The 9,578-nt window shown below is 45.2% G+C and overlaps 1 long non-coding RNA gene across 4 annotated transcripts; it reads left to right on the forward strand.

The window, feature by feature from the left end:
* The first annotated feature begins 8,288 nt into the window (after positions 1–8,288).
* Positions 8,289–9,166, forward strand: LOC126998269 (uncharacterized). 4 transcript variants are annotated; one of them, XR_007752774.1, is made up of 4 exons: positions 8,289–8,430; positions 8,499–8,635; positions 8,678–8,803; positions 8,904–9,166. It is a non-coding gene; the product is annotated as an uncharacterized LOC126998269 (long non-coding RNA). The 4 variants fall into 4 exon arrangements; XR_007752776.1 differs by having other exon boundaries at positions 8,357–8,498; positions 8,567–8,635; XR_007752775.1 differs by lacking the exon at positions 8,289–8,430 and having other exon boundaries at positions 8,524–8,635; positions 8,678–8,797; positions 8,898–8,960; positions 9,024–9,166.
* Positions 9,167–9,578: the final 412 nt, after the last annotated feature.

A 9,578-nucleotide genomic window follows, 5' to 3' on the forward strand; every position in this document is an offset into this window, starting at 1 on the left:
CTCTCTCTCTCTCTCTCTCTCTCTCTCTCTCTCTCTCTCTCTCTCTCTCTCTCTCTCTCTCTCGCCTATTTCCCTCTTGAATTTGAATTTATCTAACTTATAGCCTTCGCTGCGAGCCCTCACATCAGTTTTTATTATACGTACCCATTAAAAAAATCAAATAGGAGAGGAAGAGAAAGAGAAAAGGAGAAAAAAGGAAAGAAAGATAGGAGAAAAATATAGATAGATAGAGAGCAAGGAAGAGAGAAAGAGGGATATGAAAGAGCATGGAGAAGAAATAATGAAAAAAACGACAAAAGGAAGTAAAATATAAATTGAGAAATTAGTCTAGTAGCCAAATTGATTTTTTGGGGTGAACCTTGCTCTGGAAGCTAACGATCGTTTTATTGCTTTTAGTTATTTTTAAGGTACTACTTGTTGAAAATCAGCCGGGTGCAACGATAGCGCCCTTGAGGAAACTGTTTTATTAACGAAATTCAAAATGGCCGACGTCCATATTGGCAGAATACATTATACATCAAACCTTTCCTCCTGCTTGACATTGAGACTCGATTTTAGTGACAAAACGTATGTTATGAAGCTCATAGAATGTAACGAAATAAGCTTCGAGTGTTTTGTATGTGTATTTCAACATGAACTATGACAAATACTCGCAAATAGCTACAACATTTGACAAGCACCGTCCTTTCCATCACCATTCTTTTGCTGAATTCTACAAGTTGTAATTTCTTTTTTGGTTAACACAGTCCTATAACGCTAGTGGAACTAGAATATTTGACTAGCACTGACCTTTCCCACACCATCTTCTTGCTTATTCTTTTTTTTCTTTTATTTTTTACGTCGTGGCCTATTGCGCCGGTAGGCTTCTTCCCAGTGGATCCTGATGGTCGGCCCAAGGCTTCTTCCCGGTGGGGCCTGATGGTCGGCCCAGCCCGTTCTGGCGCAGGCGAGTATTTATAGTGGCGCCATCTTGCATTGGCTCATGCTGCCCTCCCGGAGCTCACCTTTAATCCTAGAATCTAGAGTCCGGGTTGATAGGTGGTCTTCTGGACAGCATGTGGGTGGTTCTAAGCCACTCGGCGGCGGCTGAAAAATCCCAGCTTGGTGGCACCGGGCGGGGATTGAACTCGCGTCCTCCTGAACGCGGCGCCGATTTGCATATTTCTATCACACTAATGACACTAGAACACTTGACTAGCACTGCCTTCTCCATCACCACCCTTTATCTTGACTCTTTCTATCGTCTGTACAGTTACGAGATGAGGGTCATATTCTTAAACATTTCGGCGCCTAAACACACACGTCTGACAAGGCTTTTGTAGGAGTTGTGGGCATTTCAATGGGTACTTTTATGACCCTGGTGGTAGTCTGACAAAGTTTTTTGTACCATGAATGTGAGAATAAAGAATCACTCATAAGAACCTAATTAACCACCTTTCCGGCCTTGGGAAATAGTTGATGTGAGAGACGGAAACGTCTGAGAATATCAACTTGTCAGATCCGCTTGCACAAACACTATAGCCGCCTAAGGTTTAATTACAACTATTCAGAGAGGCTCTCCCACAAGTGATGGAGATTTTCCTTTCATGGCCTCGGTGATAATGTTTCATCCTTCGGTTATATTTCACTCTTCAACTCGTATAAACTTTATATTCTGGGTTGCAGGGACTACCAATAAACATCTTTAAGACTCTTTCGGGCTATTAATGACAGACTGAACCAATTCAATGTACACCTTAGTTTCTATCTTACTCTTCTCAAATCAACAGGCTGGGTTGGAAGGACATAACCATCACCTAACAACGCCCACAGGTAGTACATAGGCTAATGAGTTTGAGAACCACAGAAGTAAAAGTTATTAATAGGTTTTCTCGGCCTACTAAAAACCTCAAAGGAAGTTAGGTGAGTATCATTAACATTTACGGAAAAATGCCTAAAACTTTTAACCAACTTTAACCTGCACGGAGAAAAATGGAAAATAGTAGCAGGATCTTTTGAGAGAGAGAGAGAAGCATCAAGACACCTTAGGGAATAAACTCTCTCTCTCTCTCTCTCTCTCTCTCTCTCTCTCTCTCTCTCTCTCTCTCTCTCTCTCTCTCTCTCTCTCTCTCTCTCTCTCTCTCTCTCTCTCTCTCTCTCTCTCTCTCTCTCTCTCTCTCTCTCTCTCTTACACACACACACACACACACACACACACACACACACACACACACACACACACACACACACATTTTAATCTGTCTCCCCTCCTTCCTCCTCCCTTCCTTCCTCTGCGCACTCCCCTCCTTCTTTCCCTCCTTCCTTCACACTCATTCTTCTCTCCTTATAAGGTGGAGAAAGGCGAAATTAGGTTTGTTTACTGCGATTCCAGGAAGGAAATCTTTACTTTCTGCCTGAATGGAGATAATGATACGTCTGTCTGTCCTGGTGTCTGTCTGTCTGTGTTTGTCTGTCTGTCTGTCTATCTGTCTACCTATGTGACTGTCTAGCTAACTGCCTGTCTGTCTATCTGTCTTTCTTCTTACCTGATTGCTGCTTCTCTCTCTCTCTCTCTCTCTCTCTCTCTCTCTCTCTCTCTCTCTCTCTCTCTCTCTCTCTCTCTCTCTCTCTCTCTCTCTCTGACTAGTTGTCTGCCTGTTTGTTTGCCTGTTTATATGTCTACCTGCCTGCCTGCCTGTCTGCCTGTCTGTCTTCCTACCTTTGTCTACCTCTTCTTATGCCTACCTGTTTGTCTACCTGCCCATCTGTCTACCTTCCTATCTGTCTGACTGTCTCCCCCCATTAGCTTTCATATCTATCTATCACTTAATGTATACCATCCCTGCCTGTCCTTTCCAGAGCCCATGAGCCTGTCTCCACACTCTCTTCCCTTACTGCCTGTCTATCTGTTTATCTATCCCCCTTTTCCCTTACTGCCTGTCTATCTGTTTATCTATCCCCCTTTTCCCTTACTGCCTGTCTATCTGTTTATCTATCCCCCTTTTCCCTTACTGCCTGTCTATCTGTTTATCTATCCCCCTTTTCCCTTTCTGCCCGTCTATCTGTTTATCTATCCCCCTTTTCCCTTACTGCCTGTCTATCTGTTTATCTATCCCCCTTTTCCCTTTCTGCCCGTCTATCTGTTTATCTATCCCCCTTTTCCCTTACTGCCTGTCTATCTGCTTCCCTATCCCCCTTTTCCCTTTCTGCCTGTCTATCTGTTTATCTATCCCCCTTTTCCCTTACTGCCTGTCTATCTGTTTATCTATCCCCCTTTTCCCTTACTGCCTGTCTATCTGTTTATCTATCCCCCTTTTCCCTTACTGCCTGTCTATCTTTATCTATCTCCCTTTTCCCTTACTGCCTGTCTATCTCTTTATCTATCTCCCTTTTTCCTTACTGCCTGTCTATCTGTTTATCTATCCCCCTTTTCCCTTTCTGCCTGTCTATCTCTTTATCTATCTCCCTTTTTCCTTACTGCCTGTCTATCTGTTTATCTATCCCCCTTTTCCCTTACTGCCTGTCTATCTGTTTATCTATCCCCCTTTTCCCATACTGCCTGTCTATCTGTTTATCTATCCCCCTTTTCCCTTACTGCCTGTCTATCTGTTTATCTATCCCCCTTTTCCCTTACTGCCTGTCTATCTGTTTATCTATCCCCCTTTTCCCTTACTGCCTGTCTATCTTTATCTATCTCCCTTTTAACTTACTGCCTGTCTATCTGTTTATCTATCTCCCTTTTCCCTTACTGCCTGTCTATCTGTTTATCTATCCCCCTTTTCCCTTTCTGCCTGTCTATCTGTTTATCTATCTCCCTTTTTCCTTACTGGCTGTCTATCTTTATCTATCTCCCTTTTCCCTTACTGGCTGTCTATCTGTTTATCTATCTCCCTTTTCCCTTACTGCCTGTCTATCTGTTTATCTATCTCCCTTTTCCCTTACTGGCTGTCTATCTGTTTATCTATCTCCCTTTTCCATTACTGCCTGTCTATCTGTTTATCTATCCCCCTTTTCCCTTACTGCCTGTCTATCTGTTTATCTATCTCCCTTTTCCCTTACTGCCTGTCTATCTGTTTATCTATCTCCCTTTTCCATTACTGCCTGTCTATCTGTTTATCTATCCCCCTTTTCCCTTACTGGCTGTCTATCTGTTTATCTATCCCCCTTTTCCCTTACTGGCTGTCTATCTCTTTATCTATCCCCCTTTTCCCTTACTGCCTGTCTATCTGTTTATCTATCCCCCTTTTCCCTTACTGCCTGTCTATCTGTTTATCTATCTCCCTTTTCCCTTACTGCCTGTCTATCTGTTTATCTATCTCACTTTTCCCTTACTGCCTGTCTATCTGTTTATCTATCCCCCTTTTCCCTTTCTGCCTGTCTATCTGTTTATCTATCCCCCTTTTCCCTTTCTGCCTGTCTATCTGTTTATCTATCCCCCTTTTCCCTTACTGCCTGTCTATCTGTTTATCTATCCCCCTTTTCCCTTACTGCCTGTCTATCTGTTTATCTATCTCCTTTTTCCCTTACTGCCTGTCTATCTGTTTATCTATCTCCCTTTTCCCTTACTGCCTGTCTATCTGTTTATCTATTCATTATCTACATCAATGACATAGACAATGGGGTAACTAGTGACAGGAAAATTTGCAGATGACACCAAAATAGGACGCACTATTAGGACAGGGGAGGATGCTAGAGCACTGCAGGAGGATCTCAACAAACTGTCAGCTTGGTCAGAGAAAGGGCAGATGAATTTTAACATCACCAAGTGAAGCGTACTTAATGCAGGAACACGCAACCCATTACACGGGTATAGTTTAGACTCCACAGCGCTAGGCAGGTCTGAGTGTGAAAGGGATTTGGGAGTGTTAGTGAACTCTGACCTAAAACTAAGGAAGCAATGTATTAGTGCGAGGAATAGGGCTAACAGGGTATTAGGCTTTATTAACAGGACGGTAACCAACAGGAGTGCAGAGGTCATCCTCAGACTCTATTTAGCGTTAGTTAGGCCACACTTAGATTATGCTGTCCAGTTTTGGTGCCCACACTACAGAATGGACATCAACTTGCTAGAATCAGTTCAGAGGAGGATGACCAAGATGATTCAGGGGCTGAGGAACCTCCCATATCAAAATAGGCTGAAACATCTAAACTTACATTCACTAGAGAGACGAAGAGTGCGGGGAGATCTGATAGAAGTATTCAAATGGGTCAAGGGTTACAACAAAGGCGATATAAGTAAAGTACTGAGAATTAGCCAGCAGGATAGAACTCGCAGTAATGAATTTAAATTAGAAAAGTATAGATTTAGGAGAGATATAGGCAAGCATTGGTTTAGTAATAGGGTGGTGGGGGAATGGAATAGACTCAGCAATCACATGGTTAGTGCAGGGACGATAGCTTGTTTTAAGAGTAGACTGGATAGCTACATGGACGAGGACGACAGGTGGCAGTGAGGTGTGGGTGCAGTAAGGTGACAGGTTACTGGTGCGTGCCTAGTACCGCCGGTATAACGAGGATCAAGCCTCTACCTGTAACCCCTGTAACTACACCTCACCCACCGTGAGTAGTGGGGGGGATTCTGGAGCTGCCCTGTGTAGGCCACCCGGCCTCTTGCAGTTTCCCTATGTTCTTATGTTCTTATGTATACCACCCCTGTCTGTTTATATATCACCTTTTCCCTTAATGTCTATCTGTCAATCTATCACATTTTTCCCTTACTCTCTGTCGATCTTTCTATCTATCTATCACTGTTTTCTTTCACTGTCTCTCTGGCAACCACTTATTATATTCCACTAGTGTCTCTTTCCCCGATTCCCGAGTGCATGAGCCTGTCTTAATATCCTTTCCTTCACTGCCCGTCTATCTGTATCTATCACTCAAGTTAATACATATATCTCTTTCTATCACTTAAAACGTATATACATATTTGGGTAGGCGGTGGCCGAAGTGATAGCGTACTGGACCCACATTCGCCGCGTGATGGACGACGCGGGTTCGAATCCTCACGCTACCACCCGGATTTTTCGGTCACCGCCGAGTGGCTTAAAACTACCCACATGCTGTCCTGAAGACCACCCATCAACCCGGACTCTAGAGGAAGCCGTCCAAGCGAATCAAGTACGAGTTCCGGGGGGCAGCATGAGCCAATGCAAGATGGCGCCACTATAAACACTCGCCTGCGCCAGAACGGGCTGGGCCGACCATCAGGCCCCACCTGGAAGAAGCCTTGGGCCGACCATCAGGCCCCACCGGGAAGATGCCTACCGGCGCAATAGGCAACAACGTAAAAAAAATAAAAAATAAAAATACAACCCCCGTCTGTCCTTCCCTGAGTCTATACCCTTTCCCCTCACTGTCTGTCTATCTATGTCTATCATTTGATATATTAAACCCCTGTCTGCCCTTCCATGAGCCTGCCTCCTCGCGTGTATTAGAGAGGAATAAAGGCGAGAGAGGGCGCTGCTAGGAGGGCCGAGGCACCACAAAGGAGACACGGCGGGCGGCAGCGGCGTACAATGGGAGGGAAAGGCCGGGAATGTTTTCGCCAGGTAAAGGAGGAAGGAAAGGTAATTATCACTGCACCTGCTGGGAAAAAAATTTGAGGGTGGGAAAAAACGACCCAGGGAGCGAGTGAGGAAAGAAATGTGGTTGTGTCTGTGTCTGTGTGTGTGTGTGTGCGTGTGTCAGGGGTGGATCAAATACAATTGCATTTGTATTTGAATTGTATTTAAATACAATTTTAATGTATTTGTATTTGTATTTGTATTTTGACATCCAGAGAAAAAAGTATTTTGTATTTGTATTTGTATTTTGGCACCCAGAAAAAAAAGTATTTTGTGTTTGTATTAATATTTCGATTCAAAACCATTTGAGGAGGATAAATACTGTTAAGGAAATAGAGAAAGAAATAATGTTAAGCCGCGTTAAGGCGGAGGAGGAAACAGATGAAGGTTGAAGGCGAAAGGAGGAAAGGATTAACGTCAGTCACGGGGAAAGCGGAGTAAGGAGAACATTAAGGTTGAAGGCGGAGGAGGAAAAAAATTAAGGGTGGGGAGTAAGGAGGAAATTAACCTCAGGTCACATGGAGGAGAAGTAGGAGAGGATTTAGGAGTTAATGAGGGATGGGTGGCTCGGAAGAAGGATCCGCCCGCAAAAATGCGTGACGTCACGGAAATGGGAGGCGTAGGGGATGAGATGTGAGTGAAGACGACGAGAGAGACAGTAAACCGATCTACTGGTTTAACTTGGCAAATGCACTACAGTCACCTATCAACAAGAGGTTGCATCCATTTCTTGAGCGGACTGATGTCATTGCCGCAGCTGTCATGGGCCCCAGGTTTAAGCTGGCATGGATGCCATGTAAGAAAATGCAAAAGGAAAAGGTTTCCAAGATTGTGGACCTAATTATTTCCGAGTCAACTCAGTCGACCTTGAAGAAGAAAACATTTCAAGAGAGTGAGCCTTTCGTCTTTTCGGCTGCCATGAGTGCAACACGACCTCGTCTTTTTGCCTACATGCCTCCAGCTGGGCAAAAAAAAGTCCCCGCTGAGAAATTAAACAGCTGTCGTGATGATAACAGAAAAAGAGCAAAGGGCGGGAGGCGAGGGGGATGAAAGGGATGGAGGGAGATGAAGGGGAGGGAGAATGGGAAGGAAAGGGGGCTGATGAAGAAGTTTGAAAGAAATATATGTATAGAGAGCAAGGATGAAAGAAAGGAGAAATAGAATTCAATAAAGAAGAGAAAATAGAGGAACAGACTACTAAAGAGAAGTGGCAGCTCAATACAAATGTTAGGAAACTTTAGTGGGCCGTCCTCGTGAGTCAAAACGCTCACTGGTGTTCTCCCTCAGCAGGTGTGTGAATGCAATGTACCTGAAAGACGTTAATTGGTAAACCAATTTTTACTATGTAAAATCAATCAATCAGTCAATCAGAGAAAGAAAATATAATTAAAAAGAAAAATTGGAAGTAAGAAAGAAAAGGGAAAAGGATGCTGCGCCGGAAGCCGCGGCGAGGATTCCTTATGATGCTTGTGCGCGTCCCCGAGGCCCATCGGTCCTTCATCCAAGAACCGATAAACGCGGTGACCGGCGCCTTCACGGCATTTATGATTAATTTTATAATCCAGTCTGGTAGTTTTAAGGAGCGAGTTCTTGCATCCGCCCTATTCGAATCGGCGGGGCGGTGGAGCGCCAGCGAGCCCAAGGTCTCCCAGGCGAGCATGGCAGGACTGGAGGGCTCCCGGCAGGGCGCCTCGGCGTCCATCGGGACCCCGACGGAGGTGCCGGAGATCTTTCGGCTACAACGCCGGGCAGGTGGGGCTCGTTAGCCGTGGTAGGCAATTCACCTAGGAGAGCAAACTCCGAACAACAAACCAGGGCAGGTGAGGTTCGTTAGCCGTGGTAGGCAATTCACCTAGGAGAGCAAACTCCGAACAATAAACCCGGGCAGGTTGGGCTCGTGAGCCGTCATAGGTAATACACCAAGGAGAGCAAACTCCGAACAATAAACCCGGGCAGGTTGGGCTCGTGAGCCGTCATAGGTAATACACCTAGGAGAGCAAACTCCGAACAGTAAACCCGGGCAGGTGGAGGTCGTTAGCGAAAGCAGTTCATCTAGGAGAGCAAACTCCGATTACAAAACCGGGCAGGTGGAGGTCGTTAGCGTGAGCAGTTCACCAAGGAGAGCAAACTTGGAGGTCGTTAGCGAAAGCAATTCATCTAGGAGAGCAAACTCCGATTACAAACCCGGGCAGGTGGAGGTCGTTAGCGAAAGCAATTCATCTAGGAGAGCAAACTCCGATTACAAACCCGGGCAGGTGGAGGTCGTTAGCGAAAGCAATTCATCTAGGAGAGCAAACTCCGATTACAAACCCGGCAGGTGGAGGTCAGAGCAAACTCGATTACAAACCCGGACAGATGGAGGTCGTTAGCGAAAGCAATTCATCTAGGAGAGCAAACTCCGATTACAAACCCGGGCAGGTGGAGGTCGTTAGCGAAAGCAATTCATCTAGGAGAGCAAACTCCGATTACAAACCCGGACAGGTGGAGGTCGTTAGCGAAAGCAATTCATCTAGGAGAGCAAACTCCGATTACAAACCCGGGCAGGTGGAGGTCGTTAGCGAAAGCAGTTCACCTAGGAGAGCAAACTCCGATTACAAACCCGGGCAGGTGAGGTTCGTTAGCCGTGGTAGGCAATTCACCTAGGAGAGCAAACTCCGAACAATAAACCCGGGCAGGTGGAGCTCGTCAGCCGTGGTGGGCAATCTGCCTAGGAGAGCAAACGTCAGCCGTGGTAGGCAGTCTGCCTAGAGAGCAAACTCGAACAATAAACCGGGGCTTGTGGTGCTCGTTAGATGTCGTAGACAATCCACGTGATGGGAACACCAAAGAAAAGGAAAATAAAAAGGAACACCAGAAAAAGGAAAATATAGTAACAAAACATCAAGAAAATAAAATAAAAAACACAGATCATCCACCTTCAGGCCCTAACATCTCCAAAATTATGGATGAGTCTTTTCTGGGGAGAAAGAGGCTCATCCAGACCAAAGAACATCAAAGAAGGATGATATAGAAAGGAACACCAAAAAAATGGGAAAA

Source organism: Eriocheir sinensis, chromosome 13 (assembly GCF_024679095.1).
Source record: "Eriocheir sinensis breed Jianghai 21 chromosome 13, ASM2467909v1, whole genome shotgun sequence".
Lineage (NCBI taxonomy): Eukaryota > Metazoa > Arthropoda > Malacostraca > Decapoda > Varunidae > Eriocheir > Eriocheir sinensis.